We start from the raw sequence: 21,462 nt of genomic DNA, 5'->3' as shown, positions 1-21,462 counted from the left end.
GGAGTTCAAAGGAGTAAAGCAAGTGAAGTTCAAAAATTAGCTTCTCGAGTCTGAAGTATGAAAGCTGGATATGGAGGCCAATGATATGTAGATACAGATGGCATTAAAGATTAGAAAAGTACTTGGAGAGTCTAAAGGACATGGTCCACCTTCAAAAGAGAGATGGTGGTGGAATGAGGAAGTACAAAAGGCAGTGAAGAGAAAAAGGGAATGGTATAAGAAATTACCTAAATGTGATAATAATGAGACATATGAACAGTATAAGATAGCAAAAAAAGAGGTAAAAAAGGCAGTTAGTCAAGCAAGAACACAAGCTTTTAAAAAGTTATATGAGAAACTTGAAACTAAAGAAGGGGAAAAAGATATTTATAGATTAGTAAGAATGAGAGAAAGGAAATGTCAAGATCTCAATCAAGTTAGGTGCATTAAGGATAAAGAAGAAAAAATGTTTATGAAAGATGATATTAAAGAAAGATGGAGAAATTATTTTAATAATTTCTTTAATAATAGTCAAAATGGTAATAGCGTGAATATAAATTATATAACAATAGAAAAGAATATGAATTATACTAGAAGGATTAGATCTTTAGAAGTAAAGGAAGCACTTAAGAGAATGAAAGTAGATAAAGCCTGTGGACCTGATGAAATACCAATTGAAGTGTGGAAGTACTTGGGAGATAGGGGAGTGGCATGGTTAACTAAATTATTTAATAAGATTATAAACTCAAAGAAAATATCTGATGAATGGAGAAAGAGTATTTTAATACCTATTTTTAAAAATAAGGGAGGCATACAGAGTTGCTCAAACTATAGTAGAATTAAACTCATAAGTCATACTATGAAGTTGTGAGAGAGAGTTGTGGAGCATCGACTATGTCATGATACTTCTATCTCTCTCAATCAATTTGGTTTCATGCCTGGTCGTTCAACTATGGACGCGATCTTTCTCATTAGAAGCTTGATGGAGAAATATAGAGATGTGAAGAAAGATTTACACATGGTTTTAATTGATTTGGAGAAGGCTTATGATAGTGTTCCAAGAGATGTCTTATGGAATGTGTTAAAACAAAAGAGGATATCTATTAGGTATATATAAGTATTGAAAGATATGTATAAAGGAGCAACTACTATTGTGCGCACAATGGGAGGGGACACTAGAGATTTTTCGATCTTAATTGGATTACACCAAGGATCAGCCAAAAGCCTTTACCTTTTTACATTAGTTTTAGATGAATTGACGAAACATATACAATAGAGTATTCCTTGGTGCATGATATTTGCAGATGATATTATTCTGATAGATGAGACGCGATAAAGAGTCAATAGAAAGCTAGAATTTTGGAGAAGTACTCTAGAGTCAAAGACTTTTAAGTTAAGTAGAACGAAGACAGAATACATGCATTGTAAGTTCAGTGAAGGCCAAACTGGTAATAGGGAAGGAGTTAGTTTAAATGAAATGGTACTGTCCCAAAGTAATCACTTTAAATATCTAGGCTCAGTCCTTCAAGTAGATGGGGGATGTGAGGAGAATGTTAGTCATAGGATTAAAACCGGATGGTTGAAATGGAGACGTGCTACGGGAGTTTTATGTGATCGTAAGATTTCCAATAAATTGAAAGGAAAATTTTACCGTACAGCCATACGACCGGCTATGTTATATGGTAGTGAGTGTTGAGCACTGAAAGAGTCGTATGCGTCTAAGATAAGAGTTGCAGAGATAAGAATGTTAAGGTAGATGAGTGGTCATACTAGACTAGATAAAGTCCGTAATGAGAGTATTAGAGAAAAGGTAGGAGTGGTGCCAATTAAAGATAAGTTGAGAGAAGAGAGATTGAGGTGGTTTGGTCATGTGAAGCGTAGACATACGGAGGCTCCAGTTAGATAAGTAGAGCACATTAGGTTAGAGGATAGAAAGAAAAAAAGGGATAGACATAAATCGACTTGGAGGATAGTAGTATAACATGACCTAGAAACATTACACATTTCTGAGGATTTAACCCAAAATCGTTTAGAGTGGAGAAAGCGAATCCATATAGCCGACCCCAAATTTTTGAGATAAAGACTTAGTTGAGTTGAGTATTGAAAGAATAGACTTAAACTTGACTCTGCCCGGTAACCAACTAGACAATAATAAAGGTATTCTTTTACAATGCTTAATGAAAAAAAAAAAATTGAAACATTTAGACTTTTCATGATTGTAGCAAAAAAAATTTTTTGTGTATCTTATAGCCAAAACTTAATTAATTGTCACAATTATAGTAAAAGAGACTAAAATGAATTTAAGAAAGTAATGATAAATGACAATATGATCCTTAAAGTTTTATTTAGTTAACAAAATAATCCATAGATTTAAATTTTATATTTAAATATTTTACATTGTCACGACCCAATCTCACATGCCAGACCGACACTATGACTTGGATCAGCATAAGGCCCCCAAAGTCCACAGTGACTTGGGTCAGCGTAAGGCCTCCGAAATCCGTCATAAGCCTAACTAAACCCTAACCCATCAGTAAGCCCATATCGAGCTCAATTTCAAGAAATCAACCGGATAAAATCCGACCACAAAAGAGACTATCTAAAGAAGAGTTATTAACTCACTTGACCTGTAATCTCAATAAAAATACATTTGGGGAGCTCAGCTCACCCATCAATCATCAATAATCCAAAATAAAAACAATGGGAGCTTAGCACCCTCATCCATCATAGGTATCCAACCACCCAATTACACATATAAAGTTTAATAAGTTACAATCCCAAATATTAACAAATATTACAGTCCCAAACTAAGTAGTCTGTTTTTACACATGTAAAGGACTAGAAGTTATATTTCACAGTACAAGATATAAAATTAATAATAAGTATACTTGCGAAGAATGAAAGCATGTTAAACACAAGGAAAAAAACTCTCCTGTAACCTGAAAAAATAGTGAACAAGAGTGAGCATTCGACTCAGAAAGTAATTATTTATTTTATATATAATCTCTATAACTATCTAATTCTTGAAATGAAATGCATCATTGGAAATGAAATGCATCATCTTCATACAAATCATATTAAGTCACGTCAAAGATAATCTGAAGCACTCACACTCATGTCAAACCCATACTCACACATACATATATGGGGAGCTAATACAAGGTCTTCCAGTGAGATCAACTCAAGCTAAACTTTCGCTTAATAATCCATATGCGGGGCTCAGCGAGATCAACTCAAAGCCGTACTCACCTCAACTTCCTAAAAAAAAAAAAAAAAGGATCGGGCCCCAAGCGAGACTAGCCCAAGCTGATTTGCCCGTTCTACCCATATCCATATACACTACATACACACCCACTCACACACACACAGAGCTCTAGATTATCAAAACACAACAACCAAAGTAATACGAGCAAGTATAAATGCAAAACAGGGAATGCCTAATATTTAACTACATAGATATAAATATAAGTGATGCATAAGCATGCTAGAAATATAATAATATTAAAATTATAAATAAAATAAATATCTACTCACAATACTTTAAAGGCTACTGCGGTGGATGGACGGAGGAAGAAGGCTGTCCTGGCTCATCTAAATAATACACCCAAAATTTATAAATAAACAACTTGAAACAAAGGTATAGAGAATCAAAAAACAATTTTAAGGTTTTGCCAAAAATTCGACAGAATTTCTCCTATACCTAGGACCTACTCATCCTGTAAAAAGGTTCAAATAACACTTATAATTCTCAATTTCCTACAATCACAACACATTAATAATATATGGCCTCTCCTGAGCCCTCTAAATCAATCAAAACTCGCAATCTGGAAAAATTACAAATCCCCAAAAACAACTTTTAGCAAAAGCCACTTAAACAAGCTTTAAAAATTCTAAAATTTTACATCGCAGTCCTTAACAATATTACTAAGCTAATGCAAAAAGAATTATAATTTTCTAACATAACATGAATATTTTATAGATTTTTAATCAAAATTAAACACTTGAGAATTAAGAAAACTTAGGTTTCGGGTTTACCTACGTCAATTTCTACACTTGGGACGCGTCTGGGGCGTTTGAAAATGGTGGAATAGCCTATAACCTCAGCCCGGTCTTGAAGTTTTTCAGACAGCCTGTCTGTCCGGCCCAAAATTACAGACCCGAGTAACCATCGAATTTCCACAAAACGAGAGTACCTACACGAAGCTCACAACAGAGTTAAAAAAATAAATTTACAGAGTTATTTAAGCTCAATTGAAGCTCAGAAAAATATTACGAAGTTCATGAGACCCACCAAAATTTCGGTATCTGAAATTTTGAAATTTATATCCTCGCGAGGGCTCTCGTCGTGTAAAGCACGCCGATACTCTCAGATTTCCCGTAAGATTTCTGGTTTGGGAGAAATTTAGTCAAAAACTCAAAATGGGCTAAAACTTCCCAAACAAAAATTGGACAAAATACTCGATAAAAATTTGTGTTTTTTGTATCTACGGAAAGCTCTCAACGAGTAGAAAGTATTTGAGACAAGACCCGATCTGATTGGTAACTGAATCGATCAGATTTTGACCGGGAAGATGAAACAGCTCGTTACACGAAGGGAAGGATTCAAGCTTGATTTTTCGGCCACTAGAGCGGCAAGCTGGAGGTGCGCCGGTGAGCTGGGGTGAAGGGGGAGGTGGTTGGCCAGCCAAGGGAGGAGGGAGGAGAGAGAAACGAGGGAGAAGAAAGAGGGTCAGGCACAACGCGAGGAAAGAAGAGGGAAAAAAGAAAAGGCCAGTCCGATTTGATCGGTCAGACCTGGTCCAATTCGATTCTGCCGATCCGATTCAAGATACTCGAAATTAAATTTTTTACTCTGCCTTGGGACAAAAAACGAGGCCCAAAAATTCTAAAAAATTTTAGAAAACTCAGAAAAATTAAAAAAATTTTTAGAGTCCAAATATATTTTTAGTTTTGCCACGTTATGTTTAAATTAATTTGTAAAAATTAACAAAGTTTATTGAATTTGAAAAATCAAACTCAATTTCTAAAATTTGAAAAATTTCAAATAAATTCTCAAAATTTAATAAAATAAAATATTAATATTTACACATAAAATAAGTATTTTAAAAATTAGAGGTATTACATTCTTCTCCCCTTACAGAAAATTCGTTCTCGAATTTTACACAAGACAGAATAAAAGAACAAAATTATACATTGAACAGATAAGGGTACTTGCGACGCATGTCCCACTCTGACTCCTAGGTGCACTCTTCCACTGACTAGCACCTCCACAAAACCTTAACCATAGGAATCTGTTTTGCCCTTAGTTGCCTCACCTGATAGTCCACTATGGCTACTGGCTACTCCTCGAAAGTCAGGTCTTCATTCAACTCTACTGTATCCAGTTGCAGTACATGGAAAGGATCAGGTATGTATTTCCTGAGTATGGAGATGTGAAATACAAGGTGGACATGAGAAAGACTGGGTGGTAACTCCAACCTATAGGCCACTACTCTAACTCTATCAATAATCTCAAAAGGCCCTATGTATCGGGGTGCTAGTTTGTCCTTCTTTCCGAATCTCATAACTCCCTTCATCGGAGAGACCTTTAAGAATACATATTCTTCATTCAACTCTACTGTATCCAGTTGTAGTACATGAAAAAGATCAGGTATGTATTTCCTGAGTATGAAGATGTGAAATACAGGGTGGACATGAGAAAGACTGGGTGGTAACTCCAACCTATAGGCCACTACTCTAACTCTATCAATAATCTCAAAAGACCCTATGTATCGGGTGCTAGTTTGCCCTTCTTCCCAAATCTCATAACTCCCTTCATCGAAGAGACCTTTAAGAATATATAATCATCCACTGCAAACTCCACATCCCTTCGCCTAGGATCTGTATAACTTTTCTGTCTGCTAAAGGCAATTTTTAAACGTTCTCTGATCTTAGGAACCATTTCTGAAGTGTATTACACCAGATATAGGTCATACACCTTTGTCTCGCCCACTTTTGTCCAACACAATGGTGATTTACACCTTCTGCCATACAGTGCCTCATAGGGTGCCATCCCAATACTAAAAGAATAGCTATTATTATAGGCAAACTCCACCAAAGGTAGCTGATCATCTCATTGACCTTCAAAATCCAGGACACACATCCGGAGCATGTCTTCCAAGGTCTGAATTGTCCTTTCGGATTATCCATCTGTCTGAGAGTGAAAGGCGATACTAAAGTTTAACTGTGTGCCAAGTGCCTTCTGTAGCTTTCTCCAAAATCGACAAGTGAACTAGGGCCCCTTGTCAAATATTATGGAAACAGGAACTCCATGTAATCTAACTATCTCACTAATATACAGCTTGGCATACTGAGCAACAGAGTAAGTGGTTCGCATGGGTAAAAAATGAGTTGACTTAGTCAAATGATTCACTATCACCCATATCGAATCATATCCACATGTGGTACGAGACAACCCAGTTACAAAATCCATTGTGATCATTTCCCACTTCCATTCCGAAATAGGGAACTCTTACAGCTTCCCTGACGGCCTTTGGTGTTCAAATTTCACCTTTTGACAAGTTAAGCACTTGGACACAAAGTTTGCTATGTCTCTCTTCATGCCATTCCACCAGTACCTATCCTTCATATCATGGTACATCTTGGTGGAGCCTGGATGGATATTATAAGGTGTGCAGTGCGCCTCCTACATGATTTCCGCTCTAAGGTTATCTACATCTGGCACACATATTCTGGAGCCTTACATAAGAGTGCCTCTACACCAAACTCAAATTCATAATCTTCTCCTTGCTGCACTCTTTCTACAATTTTCATTAGTTGTGGGTCTCTATGATAGGAAACTCTAATTCTATCCTGCAGGTCTGGCCTCACTCTAAAATGTGCCAACAGTGCACCCTCATCAGATATATTCAAGATTATTTGGAAGACTATGTTACTTGCTAGTGCTAAAGACAAGAAATTTGGCAAGCGGTCTCCTAATTGGGAGGACCTTTTCAGGTGCAATAAGTGCTTAGAGGCAATACCTATTGGCTGGCTAGTCTTATAGGAGAGCCATACGAGAGGACAATCAATGGTAAATACGTGAAAAACCAAAAAAAAAAAAAAACCTTTCTCACTATGTGGGAGATACAAGAACATCAAACACAAGAAGACAATTAAGGTCGACCCATAGCCTCATATACATAGGATTCCTGCATAGATGGTACAAGGAAAGATGACATAACAAACTAGATATTCAATGTAATCACATATAGTTAAGACAAAGCTATGTAATTAAAGTTAGCTTTTTAGGTCACTTGTAAAAGCATATGAATAAAAGGCCAACTTATGGCTCATCAATCCAAAATATAGTTCTTAAAGTCAGAAATATCAAATATAGGAAATACAAATATACTACATGTAAAGCAATGTACTGGCCATCAACAAAGCGTAACTAGGCATCAAACATCAAGCCTATAAGAGGGCTAAGACTGAGTCACAAAGTATTGTCCAATGGTCCTCACAGGAAGCAAAAAACTCTGAGCAAGACTGATGCTCCTTGATCATTGCTTCTGTGGGTGTAGTCAAGTCGCTCAAAGCTTCGCCCTCGGACTGTATCACAGCTCCATCAATCAAGTGATCAACAAACAAGTTCTCCTCTAGTTCTAAAAGTGAAGTCTCCTCTACCTTAAGCTTTGTTGTCTCAGTCTTCAGCAAGCTATCTACTTCTCCAGGTTAGTAATCCTTTCTTTAATTGCTTTCACCTTGTTTTATCTTTCTCGAACTTGGTCAACATAAGACTGAGCCTTCTAGATGAGCTCTTTAAGTTCATCATGGTGAGTAGTAAAGGCATTAACAGAGACAGAAAGTGATGCAGAAGACTTGCTCTTTTCAATGTAGAAGGTAAGAATCTTAGCAATTTGTGTCTTGGCATCCTGAAGCTATGTGCCTACTGCAATCAAAGTAGATAGAGCAAAAAACAGCAGTGACCTCTACTCCTCTTTACGTGAACCAAGTTCTAAGGACATGAAATAACATAGTTGGTTCTTGGTTGTTGTAACTACAATTTTAGAAGGTTTAAGAGCAAGGTAAGTGTTGGTGGAGGTGCTAGAGAACTTCGTCAAGAACGAGAAGTCAAGATCCTAAAGAGGGTCAACCTTATTTGTCACAAAAGCTCTGGGATCTATAACAATAGATGAGCTAGGAGTAGAGCTGGTCGCTGGTAATGGAGAAGGAATCTATGCAAGACAAAATGGGTTTCAACTCGCTACAGAAGCAAATTATAATTAACGTAAGTGAAATAATACAAACCTCAAGAAAAATAGATGAAGGAATGTGCCCTAGTGAATCATCATCTCTGATACCTGCCGCTTCTTAGGTGGCATGATCATCTTGGGTACTAGCTGTGCCTTATTCCTCTTCAAGAGTCCCTGAGTATTGTTCAGAGGAGCGTCCCCAGTAGGAGTAGTATTGGCACCTGAAGAGGCCTCTATGTCAGAATCACTAGCATCTGAGATCTCCACTGCCATAGAATGGGAAGTTTGAGGCTTCTTAGCTTTAGGCACATGTTGGCTAGAGTGCCTAATAAGAGGTAAAGAAGGACTTTCTTTCTGTTTTCTCCAGGGAGGAGGAGATTTCTAGATCTTAGGTCTTAAATTTCTTTGCTGGCATTTTTATTTTCTTTACCGAAGGGAGGACTGGCAGTGTAGTGGCCTTGTGTTTTTCTAAAGAAGGCGTAGTCTTTATAGAGGCCACCTTTTGAGCTTTACCAGGAGAAGAAGCACATGGCAAGAGACACACAACAAATAGCAAAGGTAAGGAACATAAACATAAAGTATGATGAATGGGGGGTAAGTAAGTGCAGCTATAGGTCTTATTACAGTTTCATGGAATATGGAAGACCACTAGATCTAAAAGGCACAGAGATGTGGGTCAATAGACTCTAAGGGAATTAGCTGGCTCATGTATTGAAGTTACTGTGGGTTGAAACGATAACGTGCCATATCTACTTAGTGGATAGTGTAATTTTAGTACTGCTTGAGGTGTTGGCACGTACAAAGATGTCAGATGAAACTCCCTAAATGAAACCCAGCTAGTGGGACTAGAGAGAAAGCATGTATAGTTCAAGTCCAGGTTTTATGATGCCCAGAAGTGTGCCAAAGGTGGAACCTATGTGCAAATGCCTAATGGCAGTAATAGAGGCCCAGTTACTGATAGGCTCATCAATAAAGGAAGCATTTGAGCAGATCAACCAAGGAGGAAAGCCAATGGACTTAAGAGCGATAACATCATCGAAAGGAATGAAACCAGTAAAATCATTGGCAGGTAGCTGAACTAAGATTTTAATACTTGATGCTCATCCCATTCACAAGCTAGTGATACAACTCTTTTGCCAAAGACACCATCAACTGAGGATGGTGAAGAACTTGCTAGCTTTGGAAAGTATGAAAGTAACCATATCTGTGCAATCCAGAATTCACCACTTACTTTACTCACAGGTGCATTAGAGACCATGAGGACATGGACCGAAATATGGAAGCCAGCAATATAGTACTAAGGGCACAAGGGTTGCTTGTCGTAAGAGAGAAGCCAGCGATAGGTAATCATGAGAAGCACATCTACAGGCAAGCAGAAAGTGAATTGTTAGATCAGGCACCTTATAAACGGAGTATGGTTGAATTGACTGATGCCGATACTATAGTCACTCAAAGCACTGTAGGAGGTAAAATTGTCCAGTTGTTTAAATTTGGATGGCAACTTTGAAAAAGTGCTAGGTACCTCTGTTTCAACAATAGATAGATCGGTGAGAATCTTAATGTCCTTTAAGGTGATTGACATAGGGCCCATTAGCAGTATAAAGAAGTTACATGATTGGGACCAAAGTCTTAAATAACCCACAATTACCATGGGGCAGCAAGGAAGGGCAAATCTAGTCAGCTTAATGAAGTTATAAATGCCAAGAAGCTTCCAAGTATTGGAGAAACAAGAATGAAGCTTGTTGATCCATGCTTCCTAAATTGATGATTGTCGTGGACAAGACTTAACATCTCTAAGTCGAGGAGGTGGCTTCAGGTGATTGTTGACTTGCAATTTCTTGTATTCTCGTAGAGGGAAAGGAGGAATTGGGATAGCACGTGGAAGTGCTAATGGGCCAACAATAGCAGCCTCTACGAGCAAACCCTGTGAAATAAGGTAATTGGGGTCAGTACCTGGGTAGAGAATCTAAAGGGAAATAGTGCAAATGGATAAAGCAGTGAAAATTGCGAATTCTTACTGAGTGGGCCTAGAGTTTAAGAAACCATGGCTTTCTTAGAGCAAGTACTTGAAGTATCTATGATGGTGGTATCTATAAAAATAATTACAAGTACCTAGTCAGATGAAATTCGTGCAAAGTTTACTTCGTAAATTGTACGTCCAAAAAATTGGTCTAATTCTCACAATCAACAATCAAGCACAACCCATATAAAGGGAGTAAAGCACATACATACAATAGCAAGTGATAGGCGGGTTAAGAAATTACCATCAGTAGCCTTAGAAAATGGGTTGACAGTAGGCATCAAGAAAACTGGTGGTGTATAAACATGCAATGCCCTTAAAGTAGGTGTAGCAATTAATCTAAGAATGCTATTGCTAATGGGTGAAGCCTATGATATTGTTTGTGAAGTGGCAGATACTTGTGAGCTGGCAGACACCTGTAAAGTGACAGGTTTCGATGGGTTAGAATGCGAAATGTTAGAAGCCATACCTGTAAATGACAAATACATCAAGCATTTCCCAAGTCCCAGCCACAAACCAATCACTCATCAAGTTGTACAGGTATTTGCGATATATAGCCGCCTGCAATTTCTTGAAATTACAACAAAATTCATAATACCCATGCAATGCCCAATGGTTCTAAAGCAAGATTGATATCAAAAAGGTTGTGAATGACTTGAATGATACCTGAAAATGAAGATTGGTGATTGAAGGAGGTGGAATGGCGTGAAACAGTTTACAAGACACCCCGTGAGCAGGAATTTTTGGGTCTTTGAACCGAAGGCAGAAGGGGCAATCAGCGTCCCGTAGGAGGGCCACCTATGATCGATAACTGCGAGGAGTAGTGGGGCACCAGCGGTGAAGCGTCAAGTGAGGATCAGTAACGTGTGACGCGAGGGTGAAGGTAGACCAAAGAGAAGGACAAAAAAAAATAGAAAAGAGAAAGAGAAAAAGGAAGTAGAAGGGAAAAAAGAAAAGTTAGGTGGATTTGTAATTGTGAATATGGAGTTTTGATAGAGTTAGGTGGATGAGAGGTTAAAGTGTAGGAGGAAAAAGGAGGTAAAGTCAAAATCAAATGCGTAAAGGTTAAAAGATGATTGGATAGGATAAGACCCATTTAGTTAGGAAAGAATTTTAGTCTTTTTAGAATTGAGTTTGATCTAAAAGAGGTGGTTATGTTTAAAAATTTGAATACCTGCATATAATGCATTTGATCTCAATTTTGCAGGAGAGTAAAATAGTGCAGAGACAAATTAAAATCTACTTAGAATGGCCTAATTAGCCAATTTAGATGCAAGGGCAATTGATTGCATCAAAATAATTAATTTTTATTATAATTAATTATTTTAAGGCTTAAGATAATTAAATTAATTTTTTATAAAATTAATTTAATTACATCAATTGAAGGCATAAGGAGAGCTAATAAATAAACTAAATATTAGAAGAGACTTATTAAGAGTGGGTGGTTAGATAGGAGAGCAGTTTAAGAAAGTTATAAAAGTTTAAGAAAGTTATAAAGAGTTAAGAGAAGTTATAAGAAATGGACAGTTACCTTCCATCATTTATAGAATGTGAAATGTAGCTTTCTAGATTCTTCCAAGTATCTGTAGGGAGAATAATAAAGAGGTGTTTGATTTACCTGTTGGGTGCAGTTGATAGCTAATGGACATCCAAACAGATAAATTATAGTGTTTGATAAGTTTAAAAAAATAGAGCTGATAGCTGATGGGTAACTGATATGATACCCATCATTGCGATTTAATATCATTCTCATCGGTGATAATGATTTGGTTTTATTTTTTATTTTGACCATATTATTCTTTTTTATTTAACTTAAAAATTAATATTATTAATGTTTTTATTTTTTATTTGTAATTTTAACATTTTAATTAACGTATTTTAACTTTGTTAAAATATTTTTTATTAATAACATAAAATATAAAATATTTATTTATATCTAAAAACTTAAAATTAATTATAAATTTTTCTATTAACAATAATAATTATTTTATTATTTTATCTATATTTTTAAAATTATTTAATTATCTTAAAAAATAATTATTTTCTTATTTTAATAATAAAATAAATGATATAATATAATAGATTAATAATTATATATTTATTTAAATAATATAATATATTAATTTAATAATTATATATTTAATTTAATAATAAAATAAATAATATAATATAATAAATTTATAATTTTATATTTATTTAAAAAATAAATAAATTATATGATATATACCTTATTAGTCATTTCACATATCAACAGCAACAGCTAAATATAATTTTACCAAACACTTAACATAGAATAATTATCATCAGCTATCGATTAACGATACTTGTATCAATTTGTATTCAACAGTTAAATCAAATAGGCCCTAAATAGTAGACAAATAGCAACGTAAAAGACTCCCAACAACTTAATCCAATAACACAATCAGACTCTTGCATTCTATTTATCCATTATTTTATCAGTCATTAATTTTTTAGCTTTTTCATTTATTTTTCAAACCTTTTATTCACTTTGCAATCAATCAATCGAACCTTTTTTTTAGTTTCTAGTTCACTTACCTTTAATTCATCATAAGATTAACGAAGTTGCATTCAGTTTAATCAGTTTCCACAACTGTTTGATTTAAGAAGTCAGAGCGTAATTTAGGTGATATACTCTATATTTAGCACGCCCACAACCTGTAAGCTGTGAGATAATTGAAATTGTTTTTAAAATAAAAAACACATTATTTTTTAATTTTGAAATTATTTCATTTTATCTAATGAGTTGAATTTATTACAATAAAATTTTTCAATTTTGATTTGAGTAATTGTGATCAAAATTAACTCGTTTCATCTACTATCACTCACCTTTAAAGATTAATTTAATTTGGTTTCTTGACTTCAGTTTCCTAAAATAAAATCATTCACTTTAATTTGAGTTTTAAATAATAATATTTTATATTTTTAAGTTTATGGTTAAATAAGACTAGTTGTTATTGGCATCTAACACATGCTCTTTATTATTTTAAACAATGATTATTTTTTAAAATTATAGTTTTGTTTAAAATATAATTATTTAATTTATTTGAATATTATTGAATAAAAAAATATTAATGAATTTAATAATTATTAAGTATAAATTTTCATTTTATTTTGTAAAAATAAATCTTATTTTGACAATCATTGGATAAATTGTTTAAAATCTAGTCTAATTGTGAAATATATAAAATAAAATAAAATAAAGTAGCAATAAAAATACACTAAATTTAAGTTATAAATCAAAACAATTTACTTAATAATTATATCAAAACATTTTAATTTTACACCACACATTTGAACCCTTAAAATTAAAAGCAATTATAGTCAAACTTTAAAATTAATTTAGAAATATTTAAATTTGGTTAATGAAGAAATGGTTAAAAGACAATTTACATTTAATATATTATATTGTTAATCTATCTATTCATCTATCTATCCATACTAAAGCTAAAACAAACAAAAAGTGACTCTTTTTTTGTTTGGCATTCTATTTTTCTTATTTTTACAAATTTTTAATTTTTTTTTAATTTTCTTTCATTTTTCTTCATTTTAATTGGAGCGATTGAGATTTTTAAAATTTAAAAATTAATATTTATATATAATTAATTATGATGTTGAAAATATAACTATCTTAATTATTATATTTATTGTATATGACTTTTTTCTTTGTTTTGTGATTTTTAATATTTAAAATTTTATCCAAATTTATAGTATTTTTAAATTTTCTCTTTTTTTATTTTCCTTCATTTTTATTGAACCGATTAAGTTTGTTAAATTTAAAAATTAATATTTATATTTAATTATTTTTGACATTAAAAATCTAAATATTTTAATTATTATATTCATTATTTTCATTATATATGACTATTTTTTTTTTATTTTGTGATTTTCAATATTTAAAGTTTCATCCAATTTTATACTATATAAAAACAACTCTACTAAATGGTTTTGATAAAAAAAAAAAAAATCTTATGGTATAGGAGAATAATATGTTAAAAAAAAAACTCTTCATTTATGTAAAAAAACATTTTCCAAAGTCAATAATAATCAATAACCAACAATAATTTTCAAAAACGATTTTTTGAAAAATCCATGTTTCTTATTTAATCGATGTGTCTGTATTTTAGTATGTATAATTCTACTTCATATTTAGCATCAACAATATATACATTCATTAAAATATAAGATAAAATAATTTATCATTAAAATAACTATTAAATAATTTATTAATTTTTATTTATTTGTGCGTAGCACTGGAGTCCGATTAATTCTATAATAAAGTTAAAGCAAAGAAAACGGTACTATCCCTTTGTTTAGAATTCTTATTTAGACTATTTTAAGAACTTTTAAATTTTTTCTTTATTTTCTTATTCTATATTGTAATTGGACCAATTAATTAATATATTTTTATATAATTATTAATTATGACATTAGAAATATAATTATATTCATTATATTCATTATATATTATTATTTTTTATTTTATGATTTTAATATTTACAATTTTAATTATGGAATTAAATGAAATAGTGACTTATAAATTTTGTTTCTTAATGATTTAAATAGTACAAGCTTTGTTGTTACTAGCACTTTGTTTTGTAACATCCTCACTTTAGTTAGTCTGTACAGTCTATTGTTCCGGCGACCAATGTCGGTCCGGGTAGCTAGAATGTTTGATATTATAATTAGAATAGGGTAGAGAGTTATAAATAAACTAAATAATGCTCATAAAAATTAAGGAAAATTTTTAGGAATGAAATACACTAAGGTTAAATGAGCCGGAACCCCAATGATGAGTAACCCGAAGGGAAGTGACGATGAAAGCCGTTAACAACCCTAGACCTGGGAAAAACTTCATAAAATAATTTTTGGGACTTCAGGGAAGGATTATTAGGGTTCCCATGACAATAAATATTAAGAAAATACAAGAAAAATTTAATCAATCGGTACACACAATTTTAGCTTGTTAAGCCAAATAGAGGGCATTTTGGTCATTTCGTCTTCAGAAATGATTTTTGACTAACTTGTTCATTTGAGTAAGTGAATTATATGACATAAAACATGAACAAACATTGATAAAAAATTTATTAAAAATAAGAAAAAGAAGTAAGAGAAAAAAAAATGATGAAATAAAAGACAAATAATGACATAAGCATGACCTCATTAAAAATTCTTCCACCAATCAAAATTGAATAAACATTTTATAAGGGATAAGGAAGACAAAAAAAAAAAAAAATCACTTCATCTTCCTCTTCCTTCCATGGTAGCCGAAACCTCTTCCTAGCACTCCACCATTTTTTTTCCTTTCAAACTTGAGTACTTCAAGCTTTTCACCATAAAAGCTATATTTGTCTTCACAAAAAAAATTCACTACACCTTGGGCAAGCTAAAGATAACAAAAAGAAGTAGAAAGGATGAGCTCTTGCAAGATTGAAATTTACTCCATTAGAGGTTAGTGACTAAATTTGTTTTCTTTCTTTAAATTCAAGTGGAAATAGTAGAATTAGTGGATATTTACAAAGAAATTTAAACAAAATCATAAACATACCTTCCCTAATATTTTCTGCAGCCTTGAACTTGGTAGGGTTTTGAGGATTTCATGGAATTAAAATGGTATTGTGGCTGCCCTTTAACACTAATCTATTGTTAGGATAATGAAAGGTAAGTGAATGCATGATTTGAGATGGTTGAGTTAGGGTTTGGGTATGAAATTGAGACTTTGATCATGTAATGGTGAAAGTAAGTTTTAATGGTCAATTAGTGACCATTTGGTTATGTGTGAATAAGAAATGAAGTGGTTTGTTTAGTGGGAATTGAAGTTAGTGTTGCTGCCCTTGGTGACCTACACGACTGGGTGTGAGTCCAGTAAGTTTGGGTAGCTACAACTGGAGTTATGTAGGTTCAATTGGTGCAAGGCTAATTGGACATGAAACTAGACACATAATGGCACAACTTTGGTGAAGAAACCCTACCTAGAAAACCAAACCAAGTTGACCTAAAGATTGCTCTAATCCGGGTGACCTGCATTCTGCTTGGGCAAAATGACCAAATGAACAGTATTTATTCATTTAATCATAACTCAGTGTAGAAAGTTTCAATTGATCTGAAATTTTAACAGTAGAAAGCTAAGATATAGGCCTACAACTTTCATGAAGAAACCTAACCCAAATTTTGACTATAACATGTTCAAAAGGTGACCTGCAATCACTGCACAAAACACTATAGATTTGGTCAGTCCAGAAAATCTAGAAAGTTTGCAATCCGGCCAGTTATGGTGTTTAGGCCATAACTTAAAATACAAAACTCTAAATGGAGTGATTCAAAAAAAGAAATGTAACTAGACACAATAAGGAACAACTTTCATGTTGACAACTTTGCCAAATTTTCACTGTAAAAATGACCAATAGAATAGTAAACACAAGGCTTGAAATCTGAAAATTTTGAACAACTAACACTAAGCTTAGAAATGGTATTGGCAACCAATACCAATAACTTTAGAATACAAAATGTAGTATGTTGGGAGTATTAGAACCAATGTACCTATTGTCTATGCAAAAGTCAACATTTTGGTTTACTAATGAAATGAATAGTAATACCTAAACTTAAATTTCAAGAATTGTACAATTTAATAATGTAACATGCCCTAGTACACCTAGTAAGATTGGTTTGGATAGGTTGGCATGCCAATAGGGTTCTGTTAGCAGTACTGCATATGGCTCCATGCCATTTTGTGTTTTATGGCCTCCCGTGCCATTCTGTGATAAAAATAGCCTTTGGCTATGTTGATTGAGTTGTTATACTTGGGATTTATTCCTAATAATTATTACAGCTTATTAGCTGTTCTGTTGCACATCAGGAGACACAATGTGACCAATAGTGTAATGGTCCGAGGTACTTGGTATTCAGTATCAGTTTAACCGTTTATCCAGTCCAGTCGACTAGTATAGGTTACTTGGGTAATTAAGATAAACCTTACCAAATTTTAATCGAATAATACTGCAATAAATGCCGGAAATTAAATCTACATAAAATGTAAACATACATTCTACATATTTATGTTATTTTATTTTATATTGTCACCACTAAGCAGAATTGCTTAGCGTGTCACTTTTGCCACCCGCAGTACTGGAGACATAGGCGAGAGTCAGCGGACCTCGGGCCAGGGTGAATTATCGGATCTGCACCGAGTCGAGTCATCTCACATTTGCGATTGCATTGATAAGACATTAGGTTACTTTTGGTATTTTGTATTTTGTAAACTTTTGTAATCAGACCTTTATTTTGCCATGTATATTATAAGCTCATGTAATTATGTTTTGATGTAATTATCTATAAATCATGTTCAGTAATAAATTTGAGTATTTCTTATTGAGTTGAGTATAATATGAAAACTAATTGAATTTTGAAATATTGAAGTCATTTGAGAAATTGTGGAAATATGTTGGTGGTTGATTGAGATTGATAATATGATTATATTGGAAGTGTTTTTATGATTCGGAAGAACTGTTTTTCAATTTCTGATTGGCACTCTGCCGAATTTTCTATAAAATTTGTAAAAAATTCAAATAAATCAAAATTGTAAATAAATGAATTAAAAATGGTAAATTGTAATGGAAATATGTTTTGGTGCTTCGGCACACTGTGTAGCATATCTTGCTCGGCTACACTGTAGACGGGTAAGGGGCGTCACATGTCTTCCAAAATTAATTCAATTGTTTTGCTCGCATCTAACTTTACATAGGCAACTTTTTTTATTTTTTTATTTATTATATAGAATTTCAAATTTTTTTATGAGAAAATCTTGTATATTTATAAGAGCGTCTCCTTATAAATAACTTTTTTTAAAATTTTTCTTTTTTTTACAGAAAATTGAATTTATATGAACTTTTTTGACCTTTTAAATAATTTTCCTTCTTATTTTTATTAATGAAATTAAAGATAAGGTCAAGTAATTAATATTAGATATTTATAGAATTATTAGTAAAAAAAATGATTCAATGAATTTTTAGGTAATTAATAAATGAATTATCTTAACAAATTTTAAAATAATTGCACTATATAATATTGTACTTTTTTAACATAAAAAATGTACGTAATTTATACTTAATAAAATACCTATATTTTCTACTTAATAAAAATATTTATGTACTATTCCTAGTTTTGCTTTATATTCAGTTTTATAATATACTTTTATTAAAATATGAGATAAATAAAATTAAAATTAACTCTTATGAACCACTCATTTAAAATTACTTTTTTATTAATAAATCTATTAAAAAATTTATTTACATAATTTTTATTAAAGTTAAAGCAAAGAGAAGGTTATCCCCTCTTTATTTAGTGTTCTTATTTATTTTTTTAACAATTCTTTATTTTTTTTATTTTTCTACATTTTGATTAGACTAATTAATATATTTTTAAAATTTAAAAATTAATAATTTCATATAATTAGTAATTATGACATTGGAAACATAAACTATATTTATTATATTCATTGTGGATTACTTTTTTTTGGTTTATTTTGTGATTTTTAAAATTTTAAATTTTAATTGTTCCATAAAATGAAATATTGGCATATGAATTTTGTTTCTTAATAATTTGAATAGTACAAATTTTGTTGTGACTGTACTCACATTTGTCTTTCAAAATTAATTTAATTGCTTTGTGGGTATTTTCATTTACACAAGTAACCTTTTCATTTACTTTTTTTTTTATAGAACTTTGAATTTTTTTATAAGAAAATCTTACACATTTATAAGAGCCTCTCCATGTAAGCAATTAAGAAAAAACTTTTTGTTTTAAGTTTTCTTTTTTTTTTATAGGATTTTAAATTTTTTTACCTTTTAATTTTTTTGTCTTCTTATTTTTATTAATGCAATTAAGATAATGTCAAATTAAATATTTTTAGAATTATTAGTGAAAAAAATATTCAATAAATTTATAAGTAATTAATGAATGAATTATTAATTAAAAGACGCTAATATTAAATGAATTATCTCAATAAATTTTGATATAATTGTATTTTACAATATTATATTTTTTAGCATAATATATATATATAATTTATACCTAATAAAATACTTATATTTTCTATTTAATGAAAATATCTATGTTTTATTCTTAATCTACTTTATATTTGTTTTATTCTTAATCTGCTTTATATTCAGTTTTAATAATATATATGTTTACACCAAAATAATTAATTTATTTATTAATTATTTTTAGACCTAAGAATTAACTAAATTAATTTTCTTTTATTAGTTTAATTAATCTATGGCTTAATGTAATTATTAAGTAAATATCTGGAAAGTTATTGGATGGTTATCTAAAGATGAGAGGTTAACAGCAGTTCAAATATCTAGAAAGTTATTGGATGGTTATCTGAAGATGAGAGGTTAACAGCAGTTCAAAGCAGTTTCAAGGAGTAGACAAATAACTGTTGGTAACTATAGAACGTGAAAAGGTATCTTGCAAAGTCTTTCAAGTACTCTACAAGGAAAGTTATAAGAATCAGATATGCAATAACGTGAAAGAACATCCAAACTAACCAATTCAACAACAATAACAACAATAGACTCCAACAGTTTATCTATCTTTAATTTTATCTATTTTTTAATTTTTCAAGCTTTGCATTTATTTTCCAAGCCTTGTACTTAAATTTTCAATAATCAATACAATTTTTATTATTGTTACTATTCAATCTAAAGTGAGATTTTTGATAAATCTGTGTTCAGTCTAGTCAAGTTTTCACAATTATTTGAAAGAAGTCTGAGAAGCGCACAGTTGATACATGTAGTATTTAACACGCCTGCATTTCCTAAGCTATTAACTAGCCAAGTTATTTCCCAAGCAAACAATATTTGGCACACCTAGTGGGATAGATTTCACAGATTCTCACATCAACATTCTACATTCCACTATTCTTACCCAAAAATTGCAAATAATTTTTGGCATGCCTAGTGGTACCAAAGTTTTATCTTGACAGTGCGACTGAAGATCTCACATTTCACTACCATGCATGTTCTTGATGAAGTGTCATAAAATGCCTCATATTGATGAAGAAAAACTTGCACCATCTGTCGCAACGGGATTTTGCGGTCGCCCGGACGATCACTCACCGAAGTGGGAAAAGTGAGGAGTCGCCACCTTAGTTTTGAGGGAAACTAAAGAAAACCATTTAGGGAGTTAAATTAAAAATGAAACCACTTCAAAACAGAGATTCTAGGTTCGGGGTCCATTAACGGGTGGGGAAGGTGTTAGGCACCCCACCTCGTCCCTTAACAAGGGTAAGTAGATTTAATTTTGTGTCATTTATAAATTAGTTAGAAGGGCTATAGTGGGAATGTTAATCCTTTTGGTAAAAGGAATGTTTGATTTTTCACTAATTAGGATTACCCAGATACATAAGTAAATGAGACAGCCTTAGTGAGTTGGCGTTACGAATTGTTCTGGGTTTTGGGATTATCTTGCATACGGGTTGAAATTTGGTGTGAGAATAGGATAAGAACTCTCCTCCTATCTCTTTTTAATATTTATTAAAATTTGAATAGAGACCGGATAAGAACTCTCCTCCGATCTCTCCTGGATAATATATTAAAATTCTAATTGGAGGTCGGGTGAGGTCCTCCTCAGATCTCTTTTAGGTATTTATTAAAATTTCGAGATGGGAACCAGGATAAGAATTCTCCTCCGATCCCTATTTAATAAAATTTTGAGTTGAGACCGGATAAGAACTCTCCTACGATCTCTTTTAAATGTTTATTAGAATTTGAGTTAAGACCGGATAAGAACTCTCCTCCGATCTCTTTTAAATTAGAAAGGTGCCTGAAAGGTATTTTTCCGATCTCCAGAATTTTGGTGCCCTAAGAACCTAGAGATAAGGATCCTGAAGTTTAAAGAGGTTGGGGATAGGACTTATCAATATCCTTCGTCTAGGCAGGAAAATGAGACTGATTTACTGACCTCTCATGTATTTATTTTACCAATATTTATTTATGACCAATCTACTCTGCTTCTTTTACTTCCATTTTATGGCATCTTTGCCGAACTATCGTTTGCGTCAGCCTAATAGTTTGACTATCTTCCTTATGTATTATTCAGATTTTCCCTTTAAGAGAGATCTTTAGGTTGCAGTTACCTACGTCTTACCTGACCATTTACACTCTACTAGGAACCAGAAAAGCTTGTATTCAGAAATGACGAAGATTAATA

General features: G+C 32.2%; 1 long non-coding RNA gene across 4 annotated transcripts; it reads right to left on the bottom strand.

Annotated features, from left to right (window-relative positions):
* Window positions 1–3,132: 3,132 nt before the first annotated feature.
* LOC110658076 (uncharacterized) lies at window positions 3,133–11,262 on the bottom strand. 4 transcript variants are annotated; one of them, XR_009145015.1, is made up of 4 exons: window positions 8,269–10,125; window positions 4,271–4,365; window positions 4,015–4,172; window positions 3,133–3,237 (listed from the first exon to the last, which is right to left on the bottom strand). It is a non-coding gene; the product is annotated as an uncharacterized LOC110658076 (long non-coding RNA). The 4 variants fall into 4 exon arrangements; XR_009145013.1 differs by lacking the exon at window positions 3,133–3,237 and having other exon boundaries at window positions 3,245–4,172; window positions 8,269–9,575; window positions 9,736–10,123; XR_009145012.1 differs by lacking the exons at window positions 3,133–3,237; window positions 4,271–4,365; window positions 8,269–10,125 and adding exons at window positions 10,478–10,794; window positions 10,900–11,262 and having other exon boundaries at window positions 3,245–4,172.
* Window positions 11,263–21,462: the final 10,200 nt, after the last annotated feature.

This window comes from Hevea brasiliensis, chromosome 16 (assembly GCF_030052815.1).
Source record: "Hevea brasiliensis isolate MT/VB/25A 57/8 chromosome 16, ASM3005281v1, whole genome shotgun sequence".
Classification (NCBI taxonomy): domain Eukaryota; kingdom Viridiplantae; phylum Streptophyta; class Magnoliopsida; order Malpighiales; family Euphorbiaceae; genus Hevea; species Hevea brasiliensis.
Note: the sequence above shows the minus strand (reverse complement) of the source record. Positions and strands in the feature narration are given on the sequence as shown.